At 41.6% G+C, this 23829-nt stretch overlaps 1 long non-coding RNA gene across 2 annotated transcripts in view; it reads left to right on the top strand.

The window, feature by feature from the left end:
* LOC311582885 overlaps positions 1 to 23829 on the top strand; it is a 454031-nt gene that overhangs the window by 204123 nt on the left and 226079 nt on the right. The window lies entirely within an intron of this gene.

Raw genomic sequence — 23829 nt, forward strand, 5'->3', positions numbered from 1 at the left:
GAATAAATCAACATAAAAGAATATTAAGTAGTTACTATGACAAGTGTGAAAGAGGGGTGCAACCCCTTTCTCCAGGTTTGAGGTAAAAGTGCTCTACTCCCACCCACAGCTCTCCAGGGGGTCCTGCCCCTGAGGCTTCCTGCCTCCCACTCCTACTGACCTCAACAGGAATCCCTCGTGATGAATCCCCAGGATCCAAGGACAGGAACAAAATCCTGCCTTGCTGATAGCTCTGTTACTGCCAATAGCGTTATTAATCTGTAAAGGAAATTTTTACTTTCCCCTCTAGTTCTTTTTGTTATTGAGTGGATAAGGCGATTCTTTGCTCTTGTCTTTCCATCTCATTTCAGTACACTCTTATTTAAAGGTGCTAGACTCGCCCCAAGAAGTTTAGTCCCTGACCCTCCCCTTCATTAATGGTTGGTACATCTGGCTGCACTTTCTCCTGCTTAACTCCAACTAGAGAACTCCTAGCTTGCAAGACTGATGCAGAGGATGCTTTTATAGGCCATTGATCTAGAATAGGCTATAAATGAATGCTTGCACCACAGTATCCAGCAGTCCTGGCCTTTCTTGCAGGGACAAGCATAGATCACCTGAGTGGTAGCTTCTGCAATGACCCAGCGGCAGCCTTACATCCTTTTTCTCCATGGACCCCTCCACAGGTTTCTCTAGTGGGTTAAAATTGGCTATGAGTGAGGCACTCATAGCCACACATTCTCCTGATATACGGCTGTTGCTGCGTGATGTTCCTCAGGAAGGCTTTCCCTTTTCATTCTATAGCTGTGTGCCTTAAGCTGCCAATGTCATCACCAACACAAAACCAACGGTAAGGGCTTTGTGGTGTTTTAAATAAGATGCCCCGCCCCCAGGCTCATACGGTTGAATGGTTAGTCATCAGAGAATGGAACTCTTTGATAGGATTGGAGGAACTAGAAGGTATGGCTCTGTTGGAGGAAGTACGTCACTGGGGGGTGGGCTTTGGGGTTTCAAACGCCCACACGCATCTATTCTCGCTCCTTCTCGTCCCCATCCCCTCCCTCTCTTTCTCTGCCTGCAGATAAGCATATGGCTCTCAATTATTTGCCCAGCACCAGCCCATCATGCGTGCTACCATTGTTCCCTACCATGATAATGCTGACTAACCTCTGAAGTATAAGCCAGCCCCCACTTTAAGCTTTTTTTTTTTTAAAGTAAGAATTGCCTTGGTCATGTGTCTCTTCACAGAAATCGAACCATGACTAAGACTGGCTTCATAAGTGGCTGCCCACTAAGTGACCAGATAAACTTATTCAGGAGTTTAAGTTTAGGTATTTGTGTTTGTTTTTGATTAATAATTCCATCGAAAGCAATAAAAACATGAACATATCACAAGTTTCCAAATAGAGTGATCAAAGGAAGGAGAAAGTCCTATAGATTTGAGTTTTGAACAAGAGAAATCTCTGACATGAGAAGTGAATTTATTTTTCCCTGGAAGGTATTGAAAGAAATAGAGTGTGGTGGGGGGCTGGATGCCAGGCTGCGTATTTATGGATCTGATGAATCAGAAGACAGAATCTTTCAATTTCCTGAGATCTTAGGGCCTTCTCAGAAAGTATGTAGCCACATAGAGTGAGAGCCAAATGTCCATATATCAATCTTTGAAGAATCTTTGTGAGATGTTTTAACTATGGAGGTGTAGGATGAGACCCTATGGATGCCAGAAGCGATATGAACAGTTTAGAAGATGAAACATCCTTGCAAGATTTCCTCTGTTCCCACCAGGAGCTTCGAGTTAGAATCCCTCTATGTGAGCTAAGTCTGCTAAACAACTTCTGTACTGAAAACTTACAAAGGCCAAACCTAGGGAATACAACCACTTCTGAGAATTAAAACATTTGCCCTGGACTAAGGAAGAAAGCAACATAGTAACAGTCTTTAAAAAACCTTAAACTAAACGCTGCAGCATCCAGGTATTAGCAACTGTACTCCAGTGCCATTGTTTCAAACAAAGCAACAGAAGTCAGAGTCTCTGTAGCATAGTAACAACAACGCCCAGCAGAACTCTTCTTGTTTTTTTATTACTAAATATATGGAGAATGATCATAAGGAAACAACCCTATACACAGGTGCACAAATAACCAGAGATTAAAATAGTGATTTTCAACCTTCCTAATGCTATGACCCTTTAATACAGTCCATCATGTTGTGATGACCATCAATCATAAAAGTATTTCACTGCTACTTCATAACTGCACTTTTGCTACTGTTATGAATCATAATGTAACTATCTGATATGCAGGATATCTGATATGTGTCCCTGTGAAAGTGTCATTTGACCCCCAATGGGATTGTGCCCCACAGGCTGAGGACCACTGGATTAGAGTTAGCTATTACTTTAACCTTCATAAAAATATTAAAGAAATGAATATGCAAAGGAAATTAAGATAGAGAATCTTATACAGAAAGGACCAATTGAAATGAAGATTGAAATGGAGATTAATTTGGTAGGATTAATGACATATTGCATTCAATGAAAGTACCCATAGATTTAAAGACAGAGTAATAAAATACATCTAGACTAAAGGGATGAAAACCAATGTTTGAAAAATAAAACAGAAACTCATGACTCGTGACTGAGTTTCTCAAGAAGAGGCAGAAAATTAGACAGACAGTATTTTTAAAATATTAGGCAAACTACTTTGATGTTTGATCAGAAACAAGCACCCAAGACAATTCCAGATACGAAAAAAAAAAAATCATACCTGGACAGGATATAGTGAAACTTATGTTACTGGAGTAAAGGGAAAGCTTTAGAAATGTCTAAAATTTGGGGAAATATGGAGAAGAATCACAGCAGGAGGCTTGATATTTTAAAATAAAAAAAGAAACAATGAAATCAAGAAGATAAAGGGGCAGTATCTTAAAATGTCAGGTAGGGGGTTGTGTGTGGAGAAGTGCTATCACACAGATCGTTTAGTCAGTACAAATAGCTTTCAAGCTAAGAATAAAGCTTTCCCAACGAATGGAATCTAAAAAACAAACAAACAAACAAACAAAAAAACAAAAAAACCATACAGGTTCACACTGGACGAAATGCAAAAGGCAGCACTCCAGGGCCAAGGGGAATGATGCAGAGTGAACACTAAACTCTAAAGGAAGGAAGGAAAAACTACAAGTGGTGACTATGAAGAGCTGCATTTTCCCTTTTCAAATGTAAAAATGCAGCGCATTGTTTAGGGGAAACATTACAAAACTGAAGTACAAGCTGAGGAGAAGGAACAGGCGAGGACAGAGGACCGACAGGAAGGGACTGTTCCACTTAAAACCCACTCTCTTCATGAGCAGGTGCAATGTCAGCTGGGTACAGACTTAAATAAGCTAAGGCTATGCTATTGTGTGTGAAACATCCACTAGAAAACAACAGCACCAAAACTGAACACAAGGGAAAAGTCAAACAAGAGGACCGGCTACACAGAACAAATCAGGCCAGAGCTTGATTAACTAAAGAAGACAGGAAACAAATATAAAGTAACCAAATATTCAACATAGAACAGCCACAGACAGTAAGCTGCCATCTGGGCTTCTAAGGAAGGTGAAGGAGCCAACAGTCAAAGACAGTTCCTTATATTGCTCTTAAAGGAAGAATCAAAGACATGACTTTCAGGGACAGGAAAGTAAGGAAAGAGCAAAAGGGCAGAGACATCATTAACAGGCCATCACGAGTATACTGAGGAAGCCAATGTTGTGTATCCGAAAAGCAGACTCATCAGCAGAGAATACTGTGAGAGACGAAGCACAGTACTGTAAGGGTTCTTTCTGTGCGAGGGCATCTTGACAGTCAGAAGCAAATATTTTCAGAAGGAGGAAATAACAGTTAAATACTTTTAAGAGGATGGTAATTAAAACACTCAAATTACAATTTGTGATAGGGCTTGAGGGTTGACTCTGTGGCTAAGAGAACGTGAGGTCCCGAGTTCAAATCTCCGGCACACAAGCAAAAATGCTGGATACAGCTTTGTGTGCCTGTAACCTCAGTAGTTTGTAGCAGAGGGGAAGGAGCAGATGGCAGGAATTCATGCATCAGCCAGACTAGACTAAACCGTGGACTTCTGGTCTAGTGAGGGACACTATCTTAAGATAATAATAAGACAGAGAAGAACGGAGGAAGATACTTGATGTCCTGCTCAGGCCTCTGTATGCCTGCTCATGTTCATATACCCATACAATCATGGGAATCACACACACACACACACACACACACACACACACACACACACACAGAGAGAGAGAGAGAGAGAGAGAGAGAGAGAGAGAGAGAGACAGGGAGAGAGACAGGGAGAGAGACAAGGAGAGAGAGAGAGAGAGAGAGAGAGAGAGACAGACAGACAGACAGACAGACAGACAGACAGACAGACAGAGACAGGGACAGAGACACAGAGACAGAGACAGAGGCACAGAGAGACAGAGAGAGATAAAGAGAGAGACAGAGACAGATATTGTAAGAAATATCAAATACACAGAGATAAATGCATATCTTTCAATGCTGATGTTGGAAAACAATGTTTTAAATAATTGACCTCCATTTTACAATACAAAGCATAAAGAGAATTTAATTTCATGGCACAGGAAAACATGAAGAGAGCCCAGTGCTGACCCAATACAGCAAACAAGTTTGACGTTGTACTTTTAAAGGTTCCTAGACAAACAAGATAAATGGAAAATATAAATGACTAATAACATTATGCTAGAGTAGCAAGCTTGTGGTTGCCCATGCCCAGACTATCTTTAGGTTTAATAATTCACAGACTACAATACTCTGCACACAGTTATATTTATGATTTTAAGTTGTAATTATTATTATTATTATTGTATTTCTTATTTTTTACTGTTAGTTTTTGTGTCAGTATCTCATGTAAGCCAGACTGATCTTGAACTTACTATGTAGGCTAGGTTGGTTTTGAACACCTGATCCTCTGATCTCCATCTCCCAAGGGCTTGGGACTATAGCATGTACCACCTGTGCCTAGTCCATGCCTAAGATTCTTTTCCCCCACATGCTATGATTGAAATGTATTTCCCCAAAATTCAGGTTCTGAAATGTCATTATAAGCATTGTGAATTTTTTAAAGAGATGACCCTTCAAGAAGTGACAGGGTCATGAGGGTTTTCTTCCTGTGGACTGAATTAGTTTCCTTATAAGGGCTTCATTCATGAAAGACAAACTACTGAGTTCAGAGGTAGAGCTCCTGCCTATCATGCATGAGGCCCTGTAGTCAGTTCCTGCATACACATGAACACAACTGTACACATGGCTTGATTTAGAGTCAATCTCGTTGGCCCTTCTGTCTTCTGTCTTCTGTCATGTGATGGCCTGACATTCATGCAGGACACCCAGGAAATACGAAGGATTTAGGAGCTCCTTGTTAGGAACCAAGTATTTGGGTGAAACACTAATATTGGAACCAAAGATATACTGAGCACTCCTATGATTTACATAATGAATATTCATACATATCTGCATTCATGGTTAAGATTTCATTTGTTATTATCATGTATATGTATATACATATGCACACATACATATGTACATATGTATGTATACATATATGTAATAAAGATGTCAGGGCAATTCACTGGAGGAAAAAAATCTTTAGGAAATAATTTTCAACCAACTACATATTTGTGTGGATAAAAAGCTAGTCTTAAATCTTGACAAGCTATTCATAAAATTACTTTGAGCTGTATTATAGACCTAATCATAAAAATGAAAACAATACAATTATACAGGGATGTTTGTAATAGCTTTATTGATAATAGCTAAAAACTTTTATGAAACCCAATATCCATCTATGTATGCGTCTATAAACACACCATGATTCACTTATGTAATGACAAACAAAACTAACTTCTGTGGCTCCAGCAAAGAGGCGTGTTCCATGAAACAATTAGACCTGAGTAAAATGTACTGTGTGATTTCACTTACATGGAGTTCTACAACAAGCAAAACTCACCCTACGGTGGTAGAAACCAGAGAGGACAACTTCATATATAAAGCAGATAATGATGCGTTTAGGCATTAAAATGGAACAATCAGGGTCTTAGAATGTAGCCCATCAGGATGAGACTCGCCTAGCAGCTAGGAGCAGCCAGAAGGTGGAGTCAAAAAAAGCAGGAGTTGAAAGTCATCCTCAGTGAGAGAGGCTAGCCTGAGCTCTTGAGAGCTTCTCTCAAAGAATGAAGCTGAACACGTATAAAGAAAAAAAAATCAATAAATTGGGCTTTAGTAAAACTAAAATCTGCTCTTGAAAAACAATTCCACCAAAAGAGGACATATGTAAGTCAAAACCAGGGAAATAGAATTAGGATACCTTTGTAGCTACAATATACAAAGAGCTTATATGATTTAGTAATAACATGTAATCCAGTAAGAAAGTGAACAAATTGCGTTGCAAAGAAGGCAGGCCGCCAGCAGTAAGCATATTACAAGGAACGCCTCTGCTCCACGGATGGGAACATGAAACAGCTCGGACACATTGAGAAACAACTTGGTAACTTTATGTATAATTAAACACATACCCAAACCCACACCCACTTTCATTTTCTTAAATAAAATGAATGTTCATTTCCAGAAAAGACTGTGCAAGCATGTTCAGCCTGGCAAGATGGCCAAGTGTGTAAAGGCTTGCCATCAATCTAATTTCAATGACTTGAGTTCCATAACTGATGGGTATATGGTGATAGGCTCCTGAAAGTTGTCTATTGACTTCCACCATGGCTTGTAAGTGAACACACGCACACACACACACACACACACACACACACACACACACACACACACACCACACATGGGCATACCACCACCACCACCCTCACATACTACACACACACCACACCACACACACACTACACCACACCACACACACACTACACCACACACACCATATACATTCCATTACCACACCACACACACACACACACACACACACACACACACACACACAGGCATACCACCACCACCACCCTCACATACTACACACACACCACACACACACTAAACCACACCACACACACACTACACCACACACACCATATACATACCATTACCACACACCACACATACACACACCAACACACACTCCATACACCAACCTCACACACCCACATACACTATATCACACATACACACACCATTCCACACCACACATACCACCCTCACACACCCACACGCCCACACACACTAAATCACACATATACACACCATCCCACATCACACATACCACCCACACACACCCACACACACTACATTACACATACACACACCAACGCACACCATACACACTACACCACACACATGGATGTGCACACGTGCACATGTGCACTATAGGGATGGTTCAATGGGAAAGATCTCATTCTGCTTTTTCAGAAGACCCCAAGTTCTGCTTTCAGGGGATCCCACTCCCTCTTCTTGACTTTGTGGGCACTCTCTTGTACATGCACAAGCCCTCTGGCTGACACCCACAAGTCACGCACCCCCACAACACACACACTCACCCCACACACTATTATTAAACTATTTTTTTAAATAAATATATTTAAAAATAAAATGTTCACAGTACCATTATTGATAGTAGCTGAAAACCTTTTGATCAAGTTCACTGTCCAGGTACGGCTAAGTAGGTAAACAAGCTGTGATTTAATCTTGTAATGGAACTCACTTCTGTGATGTACAATAGAGACAGTGTTAAATGTGCTCTGTGGCATGAACAAATCAGACATAAATGATACCTGCTGTATGAGTTCATTGATCTGGAGCTCCAGAATAAGCTAAGTAACCCTGTGGTCATAAGAAGAAGCCAGAACAGCTTTAAGCAAGGGGGCGGGGTGAGATGGACACCGCCAAGGCTGAAAGCAAACTTTCTGAGGTGATAAAAAAAAATATTGCCTATATTTTACTTAGATGGTGGTTTCTGGGGGAAATGCAAATGTCAAAAATTCAATCTACCACACACTCAAAATTGGAGAGTTTTCTTGTGTTTAAATAATAATTCTGTTAGAAAAACATCATCACAAAAAGTGTTAATCCCTTTGGAAGTAGACTGGTGGAGTTGGGACAGGTTTTCTGAGCTGAGATTCTTGGTCCCTCAGGACTGTCGGTTTGTGTTTTATCATTCTGACCTTGTGCCCTACCTGTCTCACCTTGGGAATGGGTGCCATTGAACTCGGCACTCCTGTGTTTCTGGCCTCTTTCCGGCCACAGAGCTTTTAGAACTCACCCCTTTGATCCCTCTGACTTCACAGAGGGTTGGTAAAGCCACCTTGCTCAAGCAACTCCCTCCCTTATGCCCATATGCTTGCGCAGATTTGCAGCTGATTTCTCCCTGGGGACCAATCTCTACTTAGAGTCAAAGCCGCCAAGGGGCTTCTCTAATCTCCAAGCATTTGCAGAGCTGAACAATGTTTTTATGCTCAGAGTGATGCTCAGCCTCCTGCATGAAGACAGGTACCTCGGTGCTCACCTTCTCTGTCCTGGGTGATTGTGAGCCAGCCCCTCCCACCACCACCACCACTCAGAGGATGGTTCTGGCCCTTGCTCTCTAAGAAAAACAAACCCAGGCACTCTCCTCTCCTCATCAACTGCATCTAGGGCTGAGGATTTGATATTCTGATCACAGTCTACTGGGACAGACAGCTTGCTCCCTTCCCAACTACTGTATAATCGTCGCATCCTTCATAAACAATCAGTGATAAGATTTTCTTTCTGGACTGACGCCTGCCTTATTAGGAGCCTGCTCCACTCAGCGGCTGCACCTGAGCAGGGCCCTCAGCCTCCAGGCTGCCCAAAGGCAAGCTAAGCTCAACAGGGGAATGACTCAGAAAGGCAGTTTTGGAAAAATCAGACTTGGGATTCAGAGAGTTCTGAGTGCGTGTGTCCCTGAGGGAATACCCAGTGGTACATGGTATTTTCAGAGTCACTGGTCTGCATTTATTTTGAGGTTTTGCTAGCCTTTGTATAATGCAATACGGCAAGCTTTCTTGCTTTAGGCAAATACATTTTGTGTTTGGGAGAGCTTCTTCCTGCAGGCAGAGACAGTCTGCAAGCCTGGGGGAGTTTGGAAGTCAAAACTCAAAGCCAAAGCTGGGCATGATGGTAAACACTTGTGATGCCAGCACTCAAAGAAGTTGAGGTAGGAAAGTTGTGAGTCGGAGACCAACATCGGCTACATAGCAAGCACCTATTGCTTTAAGACTATAACACTGGAAATGGTCAGGGGTGGTCTACCTTTTTCTGTTCATCTGCTCTTTATAGATCAGTAAAAAAAAAAAAAAAGCTAGGAATTATATGGCTGCCTCCATCAGAGGCTACGAGGGCAGGAAATGCAGCTTGGAGTCCTTGGCAAGATGATGAGAGTGACAATCACACTGGCCAGTCCTCAGACATGTTGATACTGGGGAAGCTTGGGATGTCCTGGGGGTCTGATGTCTTTTATTCCAAGGGTGACAGTTCCGGGAAGGCCAGTCTATGGCCACGGAAGGACACAGTATACACACCAGTTACTTTTACTGCTGCTATGACTAAAGCCACTTCGGGGCAAAGAGTTTGTTTTGGTGTTTAGTTTGAGGGCATATAGTTCATCTTGGCAAGGAAGGCGTGGTGGCTGAGGTGTAAGACATCTGGTCCGTTGTATCTGCAGTCAGGTGGTAGAGTCAGGAACAACTGTTCCACTCGGCTCCATTTCTCCTTTTCATTCAGTTCTGTGACCCGGCACTACAAATGGCACCACCTACATTTAGACCTTACCTAATTTAGAATTAGCCCAATCTAGAAACTCCCTCATAGGCATCCTCAGAGGTTTGTTTCCATGGTGACTCTAATTCCTATCAAGTTGATAATCAATATCATGCGTCACCGGTTCCAAATGCCTAGTCAAAGCTCTGTGCCCCTTGCTAGGTTTCAGCAAGCTCCACAGGCCTCTGCTATCTGCCCTTAACGAGCAGCTTCTGTGGTCCTTGCCTGCACTGGGCTCCCTGTCACCAGGAGGTGAAACAGCATGGCAACTGAGCATCTTCAGAAGCAGAGGCAGTGAACAGAGAAACGAAGAACAGCAAAGCCACGGGAGCTGGAGCTTGGGATATGTACAGCTGTGCATTTAAAATCCAGCTGGGCTGCTTGCTAGCGGTGTGCTTTGGAAAGCAATGGCTGGACTCTTGAGTGTTTCTTTGTGAACTGAGGAAAATGTACCATTAAAAATTTGTTTTGAGGATCGAGGTAACTACTAGATAAAAATAGCATCCAACTCTGGGCTTGTCATGTGGTACCTATGAAATATGTGGTGGTTTTCAGTTGATTAAATTTAATTTTGGGTCACTAAACTTGATTTTGAAGCCAGCCATGCTATTTTGGGATACTGATATAGACCCCCTCCCAGTGTGTGTGTGTGTGTGTGTGTGTGTGTGTGTGTGTGTGTGTGCGCGCACGCGCGCGCGCGTACATGCATGCATGAACAGGTACGGAACCCCAGCTGTTGGTTTAGAGTATTGTGCTGATCAGTTTTTGTCGCCTTGACACAAACCAGAGTCACTGGGGAAGACGGATTCTTGATTGAGGAATCACATCCATTAGACAAGCCTAGGAACATGTAAGCCAGTAAGCAGCTCTCTTCCATGGCCTCTCCTTCAGTTCCTGCCTCTGAGTTCCTGCCTTGGCTTTCCTCAGGGATGGACTGTGATCAGGATGCTAAGTAAACATTTTCCTTCCCAAGCTGCTTTTTGTTTCTGTTTGTCACAGTCAGAGAGAGGAATCTAAAAAGAAATCTTTCTTCCTACCACCTTTATTTTTGAGACAGAGTGACTTGATGACAGCTGGAGGTTTCGGTGCTTACTGGCCTGGCTAGGCAGTGAACCCTTGGCATCCCCGCTGCCCTTCTGGGATTGTAAGCGAGGCCCTGAATCTATGTAGGTGTTGGGGCTCCAAACCTTATGCTCACTCAGTGAGTACTTTACCACCTGAGCCATCAGTATGCCACCCCAGAAATATTACAGACTTCACTTTCCTTACTTAGAAGATGAAAAACATTTCATCTTTGCAGTCACAGGACTTGAGTCTCCAAGAAATCTTCCACCATCCCTCGGTGTGTGAATAGCTGCTTCTCAGACTTCAGTTTGCAATTCGGAGTCTGTGTGTGTTTCTGTGTCTGCATTTTGGCATTTCTAGCAAGCAACCAGATCTCTGTGAGTTTGAGGCCAGCCTGGTCTACAACACAGAGAAACCTTGTCTTGAAAAACAAAACAAGGCCTGGGGAGATGGCTCAGCAGTTAAGAGTGCTCATGGACTGCTCTTCCAGAGTCAGGAGTTCAATTCCCAGCAACCACATGGTGGTTCACAACCATCTGTAATGTGATATGGCGCCCTCTTCTGGCCTGCAGGAGTACATGCAGGCAGAGCACTGTATACATAATAAATAAATAAATAAATCTTTTTTAAAAAAGAAATGAAACAAAAAAAAAGAAAAAGAAAAAGAAAACAAAACAGAAAAACAACAAAAAATACTGTAACTTGTCCAAGGCCACTTCCAAGTTGCACAGCCCTAAAACACAAACACACTGACAAACCTGTACACACCCAGACTCACACCCATACATACTCATTACATATATTTTCTCACATGCATACATGCATACACACATGCACAACCCATACTCACACGTGAACACACTCATACCACTTATGCATAGTGGTTCATAAACAACACACACACATACACACACGCACACGCACACGCACATACCCATATTTACTGGTACACACTCATCTCATTTATGCATATTTGCTTACATACAATACACGCACACATCCATAGTCACACTCATTTACACATATTTGCACGTGTGCATGTACACATACACACACACACACACACACACACACACACACACACACACACAGATACTTACCTTTCAAGCACAATATCAGGCTCAGTCTGGCCCAACCCTTGTCTTTCTGTATCTCTTCTTGGTTTCTCTAATGCCACCCTCATTGCCCTTTATTTTGCTCCATCATTCTCTCCCTCTGTGCCATTCTACTCTTTTTCTCTGATCCCTGCTTTTTCTGCCTGTCTCGGTCTCCTTTCCCTTCACTCCATTCTCTTGATCATCAGTTTCCTCGTCTGCCTGTCTCTCTATTGTCCCTCCCCCTATTCAGAGAGTTCTTTCTTGCTTCTTCTCCCAGGGCTTTGATACTCTCTGTCTTTCGGCCCCTCTCAGGTGGTGACTGCACAATTTGTCTTTCTATATCCAAACAAAACAGGAGAAGGAAATCAGAGAATGCGGGGGAGGGGCGGTCTGCAGGGTTATTTCTTCCAAACCTGAAAATCTGGCCAAGATCCCTGACACTGTCAAGCTATGTGCTGAGCCAGCAGCCTACGTTGGTTTTTTTCTTTTTTGTTTTGGTTTGTTTGTTTGTTTGTTTGTTTGTTTGTTGCTATGGAGGAACTGGAGGCCCTGCCTTAGCACTTCCCTATTATATCCCCCGCATTATTATACACTCTGTTATACAACAGGAAGTAGGTAGGACTCAGCACACAGCCGTGATGCAGGCAGCCCTGAGGCACACACTCCCCTCAGGCTTTTGTTTCTATACCTCCTTGCAATCACATCCCCCACATCTCATAATTACTCCCTCCCTTCTGAGGAAGAATAATTTTCCTTTGCTCTGACTTAACCATCAACACCTGAACTGGTCTTTCTGGAGGAAGGGCTTGTCTCTCTTTTTTTTTTTTTTTTTTTACCCTTTCCAAACACGGTAATCAGATATTTGGTCACAGTGATAAATGCCTGGGAAACTCAGTTTACAGGAGGGAGGTGTTGTTTTGGCTTACAGTTTCAAGGCTTGAGGTCAAGGTCAGCTGGATTGCTGTGGCCTGGAAGGAGACAGCTAGCAGGGCCATGAGACCATATGGTAGAAGAGGATGCTTACCCTATGGCAGACAGAAAAGAGGCAGCAGGGATGACCTGGGGACAGGACACTGCCCCACAAGGACATGCCCCTAGAGAACTTACTGCCTCCAGCTACACCTGACTTACTCAAGTTTCCAACAATTGCCAAAATTACCTGACCAGCAGGGGAACCAAACCTTCAACACACAACCCTAGGGAAGACATTTCATATTAGACTCATAACCAAATAATTTACAGTGGCCCTGAAGTTTCTTTATAACAGAAGTTAAATTATGATGAAGTTAATTAAATGAATAATTTGGGATAAATCATCTTTTGGGTCCATTTTATGTTACCACATTCTGTGATAGTTCCTGAGTTTGGAAACCCGTCAACACATATGTGCACATGCACGTGTGCACACACACACACGCACACACACACATACAAATATAGCATCATAGCTAATTCAAGTTTCTGCATAAAGGAAAGCTACACAGAAAAGTACTTCACTCTACTTTGATGCTAAAAGGGAGGTATGCAAGGTTTGTGATCATAATTTCAAAGCAGGGATAGCCAATCAGTGAGTGAATGCCACCTGCCCTTGCAATCATCCAGCTGCTCTTAGCTTCTCTCCAAGAAGCCACAAAGCTATTGTAGCAGGGACCTCTGGGTATTTCAGCACCTGCCCATGCTCAATAAAATACCCTGAGCCTGTAGGTGTTGCAGGCGACATCGAGGATGCTGAAGCTGAAGATGCTCAATACACAAGAAGCCTTGCTTTGGTCTCTCAGTCATTTTAGAGGAGAAGGGCAATGCCTATGGTATTCGCTGAGACTTTCTGTTGTGTTCTTCATAGCATCATTAAAATAAAGTGCCCAACCTAATTCTAAGTGCACGCCTTGGCCGAGCATTGCGCTATCCCATAATTAGCACAGTGACGGGTGATCTGGCAGCCTGAATGAAATTGCTGCAAGTGACCTATTATTACCTGCAGATTACATTTTACATGGAAATTAAATGAATTCTGTCAGAGCTCTGGGAGAGAAGAAAATGCTGCATTGTTCAGCTCTGTGAACCAGAGAGACTGCACGTGGCGATAAAGAGACCCGTGTTTGGGCAAACAAGGCGTGGGCTTCCACTTCGAAAGATGCATTTGTTACACTAAAGCTTGAAATAGGAAATGTGTGTGGGCAGAAAACAACTGAGATGAAAGGAGAGAAAACTAATTATTACCTCCAGAGCATTTACGGATGGGGTATTTATATAATGTGTTAAATTTCCTCTGTCGGGAAAATGTTTGTCACCAGTGAGAATGGACCTCTGCCTTACAGGGGGGTATTTTAAGGCTTCCACACTTTTAGTTCAGTTAGATTTTTCTTTCCTGAAATCATCTCTCTTCTAGTTTTCTTCAATGAGTGGTGCTTTCAAAGCATCGTTTCACTTTTGCAGGCATTGCTTGCCTCTTATTCTCTCAATGAGTGTGCTTTTTGGCTTGTTTTATTTTCCTCAGGTGTATTGCAGCCACGTCGCCTTTCCCATGTTTGGGGCCCTTGTTCTCAGGAGTGGAGTGGTGAGCTCCTGACTGGTCTTGTTGGTCTTGTCGTAAACCTGTCTGTGTTTGGAAAGTCAAGTTGAAGGCCTTAGCAGAATAGCTTTGGGTAACTAGAGCCCAAGGCTGCAACTCAACTATAGGAAGTGCTAGCAAGGAGGTGCTCTGCATATGTTTTAAAAAAAAATTAGTGAAAACCACATTTCCAAACTCAAGTGATGGCACAGACACTCTGATGTCTTGTCAGTGGTGTTTCTGGTTTAGGTTTCAGTTTCTCTCTTGGCTTTTTTGGTATGCCCTGTATCATAAACACAATAAAAGTGGGGTTTGGAGAACAAGCTATAGGTGAATACCTTTTCATCACAGTGGAAATAGTAACTGTGAATGTCAGTATGGTCATTGGAAGATTGGGGCATTTTGGTAAAGTATTGACATTCTAGACTAATTTTTGAAGGGGCTAAATGTAAGGTTTTCAAAATTCCCCTGTGTCAGAATCGCTGTTGGAAGGTGGGAAGTGATAACATTCTGGCAAGTCCCAACCCACCTGGTCTGAAACACCTGTGTGAATGACGGAGCGTCAGGAAGGCAACCTGACAGGCACCTTTGTCTGGGCTGAGTAAAACTCTGGTGCAGAAGAGAAATGCTCAGACTTACCTCTGGTTTGCTAATGGATTTTTGTATAAGATTCAGAAACTCTAAGCCTAAAGTCATATGGGAGAGGAAGCGGATGGAAAATAGACCTAGAAGAAGCACCCACCGATTTGTGCTTGGTGATAGTTGCAAGCCTTGTCACCCGTGTCACATTGAGACGGCATCAGGAGGGTTAAGAGACAAATAAACACTTGGATGTGCTCAGATGGAACCATGTAGTCTCAATCAGACGCTCTGAGAGACAGAGAAATGAACCGGCTTGATTAGGTTTCTGAAGGTTCACCTAACTGTCACCGGCAGTCCCTGGCATAACACATAACAGCAGAACCCTGTGCGATCTGGAGTTTTGCAGGAAATGTGTACCAGGAGGCCAAAACAGTGCCACATCATGACTCTGAGCTTCGAAACTGAGGGAAATATCAGAACACACTGAAGGGAAACAGCATGGCCAATACGAATCAAGGACGTTGCTGTGTCCTTTTAGGAGAGACAGTACAACTTGGAGGAATGTTAAGGTCATTTAAAGTACCCAGGAAACGCTGACCACTACGCTACCCTGTGCATGCAAAGACGTCACACCTTTGGTCATGCACTCCAGAAGATTCTCAGTTAGAAGTCAGCCCTGCTTTGTGTCTTTGTCTTTCTCCGTTATCAGTTATATTTAATTACTAGCTTTGCAGAACACTTCTAGTTAAAGTTTACAGTAAACGGAATAACTCCAGACCAGAATTTATTTCCAAATTGAAATAAAGGAAATTATGCTCAACTTTAGACTGCTGAGACCTGTGCAGGAAGTCAGTGAGTTAGGTTCATTTTTTTTTCCAATGAGCACATTTCCTGATGAAAATTGTACACATAGATGTACGATTATCTAGATATCTGTGTAATACAAACACTTGCAAGGATTCTACTAAACGATCTTACAATTAATTTTCTTAGTTTAGCACAAGATCAAACATGTTATAAACACATTTTACATTAACTTCATTGTTTCTGAAATCCTAAAACATGCCTTGATTTTAAAGCTGGCTCTACCAATTTCAGCACAGACCTACCTACCATTTACAATGAGATATTTCCATGTATTCCCCTCAACAGAATGGCACTTTTCACAGTTTATTTTCTATGGAAGAATAAAAGGCTTAATTCTCTATTTATTAGATATTTTTATGAATATTGAAAGCAGGAAATGAGTCTGAAGCCTCACAGGTATAAAAAGATGTTTTCAAAAACACCAACACGTAAGTGTGGGTCCATCTGCTTGATCCTTACACTTCCTGCCTATTCTTGCAGGGGTTTAACAGCTTTGCTTATGTATAACTTACATAGCAGGAGCTTTATTCACACAAAGCACACAATGCAATAGCTTCGGAGTATTCATAGGATCCTGCTGCCCTCACCATCATTTGATTTTCAGAGATATTTGTCACTCCCAAAAGAAACCTCCATTTACCCAACCACTGACCACCTTTCAGTCTGTACATCAGCCATTCTCAACCTATTTCTCCAAACAGAATCATGCACACAGACATTTTGCATGAGGTTTTCAGGTTGTCTCCACGTGGTAATGTGGACCAGAACTTTATCCTTTACCACTTATTTGCATCTTAAGAGGATTCCTTACTTTCCTTGTCCATTCACTTTCTGTTGAACATTTGGGTTGTCTCCACTTTGGGGCCATTATGAATAATGCTGCTTTAAACATTTGCACACACATTCTTGTGTTTACATCTGTTTTCATTTCTCTTAAGTATATACCTACAAGTGGAAATTCTGGATCATATGGTAATTCTGAATTTCACTGTGAGGAGTTGGCAAACTCTTAGAAAATGGCTGCATTGTTTTGCATTCCCACCACATTGAGTACGGCTTCTAATTTCTCCACGTCTTTGCCAACGTTTGTTATTTACTTTCTTTTTAAAATTAAACCGTCTTTCTGGCTACAGAATGGGATCTAATTGTAGCCTGATTTGCATTTCCCAATGGCCGATACTGTTGAACATCTTTTTCATGTGGTTGTTGCCCATTTGTGTGTATCTTGTTTGGATTTTTCTCCTAAGATCTGAAATAGCTTTCATAACATTTGAGTTACTCATTTGTGGATGCAGCTCATAGCCAGGTTTGAACTTTTTTTAATTTTAATTTTGAGGTCTTTTCAAAAGATTTGTATTTATTATTTTGTTTTGGTTTTCTTTTCCTTGAGACAGGGTATCAATATATAGCTCTGGCTGGCTCCCAAATCCAGATTCTCCAGCCTCAGACTCCCAAGTGCTAGGATTATAGGCATGCAACATGATTTCTAGCTTGGTATTTTTTTTTAAACCTTTGAAAACATGACTGATACATTATTGTACATATTTATCGACCACAATCTGATCACCAATGTATGTCTATGATGTATAATGTTCAAATATGACTAAGTGGCACTTCTAGTCTCTTAAGAGTGCCTTTTAAATATTTTATGTTATGCAGTAGTAATTATGGTAATGCAACAATAAATAATATAATTTTCTATTATTATGCTAATTTTGTTCATTTACTTTTTTAAGGAAATCATAAACTTCCACAAAGTTTTAGAACTAATTTCATTAAGTTGTATGTATTATTTCCTTTAATTTCTCTTCTGCTTGTAGTAGGTCTCCTACCTAGTAATTTTTTAATCTCTCTTTCTATAACTAACTTCCTTAGTTGTCTACTGTTGCTGAAAATATAAACAAACAGACTGATAATGCTTATTATTAAATTAGCCTATAATTATTATGGCAGTATTATCTAACCTGCTTTCATAATCAATTAAAGATATAAATACCTGTGTATTTTTGAATAAGCCTTATTTTACCTGGGGCTGGTCAGATATTAACCCCCAAACTACCTCCCGTTATCCCTCAGCTCCCATCCCACACCACCCACTTTAGTTTATTTTTATCTGGGCTATTTCCCATCCGTAATCCCAAAATAATTGTTTATGCTGTTCATCTGGGCTGTTTCTTCCCATGCAGAACTTTAGAGTTCCTCTTCCTAGCCCACAAGGCTCTTCCCCATCCCATGGCAACTTTGTTCTCTCTCTCTCTCTCTCTCTCTCTCTCTCTCTCTCTCTCTCTCTCTCTCTCTCTCTCTCTCTCTGTCCTCCAGTACCTCTCTCCTGCTACCCAAGATTCTTCTGTTCTCTTCCCCGCCACAGCAGCCCCATCCTCTCAAACAGCAAACCTTAGCTCTGCCCTTCGCTTCTGCTCTGCCCAGGTGTAGGCCTATTTTCTTCTCCTAATTAACCAATCAACTTTAAATTAGGTAGAGCAAGGCTTACTCAACAAGGACAAGTGTATGAATGTGCTCATCTGGGAAGCAACCAGGTCTCAGGGAGCAAAATAATTAACAATCAAACACAAAGCACCAGACCGTGCTCTTACAGTCTACTTTTTGTTTTTCCAAGGAAACATTTTGGATGTCATTATCATTATTGCTTTATATTTTTAATAATTATAGACATCATTGATTCCTCTTTCTCCCTGATTTATATTGCTGCTTCTTGTGCTTTATACAGATGAGTATTGCATTGCTTAATGGTTCTTTATACATTGATTGTGAAAGGAATGATTGTTTTGCAGATCTAGGGCCTCCCACATGTGAATTGAAAACATTTTGATCTGTGAGTTTAATTTGTGGTATGTGTCTTGAATTCAGTTTTCATCTAACTTTCATAGAATTTGGGATGGAATTGTTGGCTTCCTCTCTACACTTCAGGTTTTTTTTACCCAATTATGTGTGGGTGTGGTTTTTTAGTTTCAAGTGATTTTGATTTTCACTTGTTTTTGGTAACTTGTTTTTATAATTTGATTGTACTATGCTTGGAGAATGTAACTAATAAAATCTTTTCTATTTCAATTTGAGGTGAAATACATAGTGGTAATACTGGCAAAGTGGTGTGGGGGAACAATTTGCCAATGTTCAACAATGTTTAAGATGTAATAGTCTTTTTTTTTTTTTTTTAGTTTTTAGTTTTTTTGAGACACGGTTTCTCTCTGTAGCCCTGGCTGTCCTGGACTCTTTTTAGAGACCAGGATGGTCTTGTGGTCTTGAACTCACAGAGATCCACCTGCTTCTGCCTCCTGAGTGCTGGGATTACAGGTGTGTGCCACTGTGACAGCCTCTGCCACTTATAGTTTATACATATATACAAACAAAAAAGAAACATATGTGAGTATCCACACAAGGAGTATATACACATTTTTATTTGTACTCATTTGTGTGTGTACGTACACATCCACACACATATACATATATACATAGATAGATGCAAAATTGTAATTTCAGATATCTTACACAATCTACTTAACCTATTTGTAAGTCTTTTGTATAATGGTATTAAGTGAGCAAGCTATGGTTAACTCACACAGTGAAAAGCTAGCTATACAACAACTAAAATAATCTAGTGTACATATGCAGATACATCTTTAAAACACATAATGGACTGTGAAAAGTAAGGTGTAAAACACATGCGTGGTGTGGAGGCATTCATTTAAATATTAATTCATTGCAACAATACTATAGTATTAATTATGGGAGTCTCTGTTCACAGTAGAAAAACATGTACAGAAATGTTGCCTATCGGGTTCCAAGTACTGGTCACCTTTGGGATGGAAGCAAGAAGCTAAGGGACAGGGCAGGACTTCACCTTTCAAAACTGTTTATTCCTTACTGTAAAGTTGAGGCAAGCAGAGCAGAACAAGTGTCCGTTGGACGTGGGGCCCATGCATTGGGTTTCTGTTTACTGCTCAGTTCCGTTTTTTGCTCAGTCATTAGGCAGATGAGCGGCTGGATTTGCCTGCCACAGTTTCTTCCCCATGAAGCCGAGATATAGAAGGCAATCAATTTTAAACGGAAAGCTTGGAAGTAACATTCAAGTTAAATCAGAGAAGAAACAAATGAAAAGGCTGTTATTATTTTAGCTTAGAAAACAGAGGAGTTGATCAGGCTAGAATTACTTTCTAATAAATTCAGAGATTTTTTTTATCCTTCTGGAAGGAGTTTGAATTATTATTTTACATTGGCTAGGAACCAAATGTAGAAATAGTTTTGGAGCTGGGAAAGTCTAGAATTAAGCCCACATGTCGTTTGAAGCTAGAAAACTGTAGAACTGAGCCCATGGTGTGTGAGATCAACCCCAAAGCCTGAAGGGTGTGGGCTTGGGCTGGAGATCTAAGGGGAACAAGAGCTTGTCAGGGGGTGTTTAAGCAGAAGCAAAAAAGTTCGTCCTGTGGCATGTTTAGGGAGGGACCCATGGGAATAGATCTAAATAGTATTTATTAAGTATTATCTCGGTCAGGATCGGTATTGCTGTGATGAAACACCATGACCAAAAGCAGCTTGGGAGCTGTTAGGTCTCAAACCTGGGACTAAAGGCTGAGGTGCCTATATTTAACCATGTCAAAGCAGACAGTGGCTGCCAGGTTTCTCCCTTCAACCCTCTGTCCAAAGCAGTTACCAAACCATCCAGGATGGCATATGACCCCCCCCCAACCTTTTCCAGCCTTGGGTGTGGGCTACCCATCCCCAGCTGCCCTTCCCTGCTTCATCCAAGCATTTTGGCTACCTGGCCTGTTGGTCTATCGCTTTTGTCTACCCATTTATCCTCCTGGCCTCTTGGTCTGGGTCTCCCTTCTCTCCTCTCTTCTCTCCCCTCCCCTTCTCCACACAGGGCCCCACTAAATCTGGTCATGCTCACTCTGGACTTCCCCAGATGTCCCTGCCTCTAACTATGCTCCCCGTTTTATTTACCATACCTAGGAGCAATCATGCTCTTTTCTGGTGCTAAAATCCGGGTCTGGTCATCTCCTTCCCTCCTCCCTTTTTAAAATTTCTTTTTTTTACTCGGTGAAAAGGGGGTTATTCCACTCATAAGCCCCATAGCCTATTCATCATCAAAAGCAGTGAGGGTAGGAACTCAAACAGGGCAGGAACCTGGAGGCAGGAGCTGATGCGGAGGAATGCTGGTTCCTGGCAGCTCGCTTCTCAGGCCTTGCTCAGCCTGCTTACTTATAGAACTTAGGAACAGCAAGCCCAGTGGTGGCTCCACCCACTGGGACCTCCCACATCAATCACTAACTAAGAAAAATGCCTTACAGCCTTGTCTAAGGCCTAATCTTATGAGGCATTTTCTCAACTGAGATTCCCTCATCTCTGTTGACTCTAGTTTGTGTCAGGTTGACAGAAAACTAGCCAGCGCAAGGACTTACCAGATTTTTAAAAAAAGCATTGTATATATTTAAACTTATTTTTAAAACAGGAACATGGTTGTGACAGCTTGAAAATAACGTCATTAATACAGGTAAAAATACATTTCATGGTATCTCTTTCTATATTTCAAGTACCTGATTAGGATTTTTTTTCAGACCGGAAGAAAAAAAGAAAGAAAGAAAGGAAGGAAGAAAGAAAGAAAGAAAGAAAAGTCAATCAACTGGAGGGTTAGAACACAGCAATCCCAAGAACAGACCCAACTATAGTTCATTGGCGCTGGTTGTCTCTGATATAATCCAGAGTACTTCTGTATGAGGTAGTCAGAGGTAGAAGGAGCAGAGGATGACTGAGATTAGGTAAAGTATTCAGTATTGGTTCAGTACTCAGTAAGTATTAACGTAAAAACCTACATCTGAAGAAAGAGTCAGGAACTTGTAAATATGCAATGTAGTAATAGACATGTCTCAGGGTCTTTTCAGAGTCTTTATGTATCGCTGGGCAAGCGTATTGGTGTTACTCTATCTATCCTAACTCTGTTTTTTTTTTTAATACAAACTGTAGGATGTTCAGTTCTTATGTGGGGTCTGTGTGGGGTAACCTCAGAAAATTGATGTTCCAAATATATTTAATGGAGTTAGCAAGTCATCCCTTAGTGTAAAACAGAAGAGTATCTATTTGTATGAATCATCAGAGTGACTGGCATATTACATCTTGTATGGCTGTGCCTTCCCAATAAGAGACCATAATTCTAAGCTTTTCAAGTCCTGGATGTTATTTGGGTGAATAATATCTACTGATTATGAATTTCAGGTGTGTGGCCCAGCAGCCACTGATGATGAATCAGGCAGCTGCACAATGGGACTTTTGATCAGGAGCACTTTTCTACATAATTAAAAGTAAAGTAGAACAGATTAATGGTGTCAGATTTTTAAATGGAACCTGGGAAGGTGGCTGAGTGATAGATCCTTTTTTCTGGGAACAGCCTCCTAGACTGTCTGACACCAAGGGTACCTAAGAGAGTCATCACAAGGTCATTGCATCTCTCCTTGACACTCAGATTTCCAACTGCATCTACCTCCTAAGTGCCACTGACCTTTGCTTCACTGAGAATAATGCTCAGAGAAACAGATGTAGAAAGCTGCCCAAGGTCAGAGACATCAGGAGTCCCATGATTAAATAACTTATAAACAGAGAGCTGCTCAGTCGTGAGGGAGTATTTTGCTCCTGTAGTGGTCTTTGATGCACAGGGAAGATTAAGAAGAGGTAGCCATCTTCATGCGGGAGGGTGATGCATCTATTGTCTTCTGCTTTGGGATCCTTGCTTTAGCCAAACCTGGAGATGTTTCTGTCAGTATTCCCACATCTACACAGTTGATTAATGTCATATTGGGGCCAAGGTCAAGGCTTAGACTCCAGGAAAATTTGGGCCGTTTCTAGTAGCACTAGTATTTGCTGAGTAGTCAAAGATGCCTATCCTAGACATCGACAGTGAATTTGTCATTTCAGCTAATCATCTCTACACAATGGAAGTGCTAATGTTCCTATCTGTGGATGCAAATTTGAGGCTTTGGTGATGATTGGCCTCTTGAAATGGCTTAACTAGCAGTAGTATCAGAAAGTGACAGTCATGACTATAATCATGGTCATGATTGCTAACTCACATGGCTCTCGTGATTGGCTATGTTGTCTCTCAAGAGCCTTTTGATATATGAATACTCTGAGTATCACAAAAGTGAAAACAGATGACATTGCAAACCACAGTTTATCAATGAGGAACTTGTTACAGTAAAAAGTATTGGTTCAGCCTAAGATGGCTAATAAATGACACAGAGTCTGAAGTGTACTTTAAAGCTGCCAGCACTATACTGGGGAGAATCTAAACTGATACAAATCTACTCCTAAACTAACATAAAAAACTACTCTAAACCTCATAACATACATATACCCCAAGTACTTGCCACTATGGTGATACTTGGGCCTCCCTGGCCGTCTCCCTGTCCTCTTCCCCCTCTCAACCTTTAAACTTCTCCACCTCTCTCCAAGAAGTCCCGCCTTCCCACTTCCTATCCTTCTGGCCAGCTTATTGGCTAAACAGCGCTTTATTGACAGTTGTTACATCCATTCAAGACATTCCTCCACAGGAACTGAGGCAGTAAGGCTCTATAACCTGCCCCAAATCAGATAATTTGAATTAAGATAGAGAATTAGGACTTGAACAAAGGTAGCATTAGCTGCTATACTTTGTGAAGTGGAAAATTTAGTGTCCTTAGAAACTCAGTTATATCATGTAAACATCGTTTTGTTTTAATCCCAGGTGTGGGATATGGGCCTGCTTCAGATAGTCCACAGCAGCAAACTATCTGCCTCATGTTGGCACTGAGAGGGGCAAGATCTTTCCCAGCTGCAGATAGTTTAATTCAGAGGACTCTGGAGAGGGAATAAATTCCAGAGCTCAGAGAGGGACAGTGAGCTCCAAG

The sequence above is a fragment of the Acomys minous genome, assembly GCF_964271855.1.
Source record: "Acomys minous genome assembly, chromosome: 14".
NCBI lineage: Eukaryota > Metazoa > Chordata > Mammalia > Rodentia > Muridae > Acomys > Acomys minous.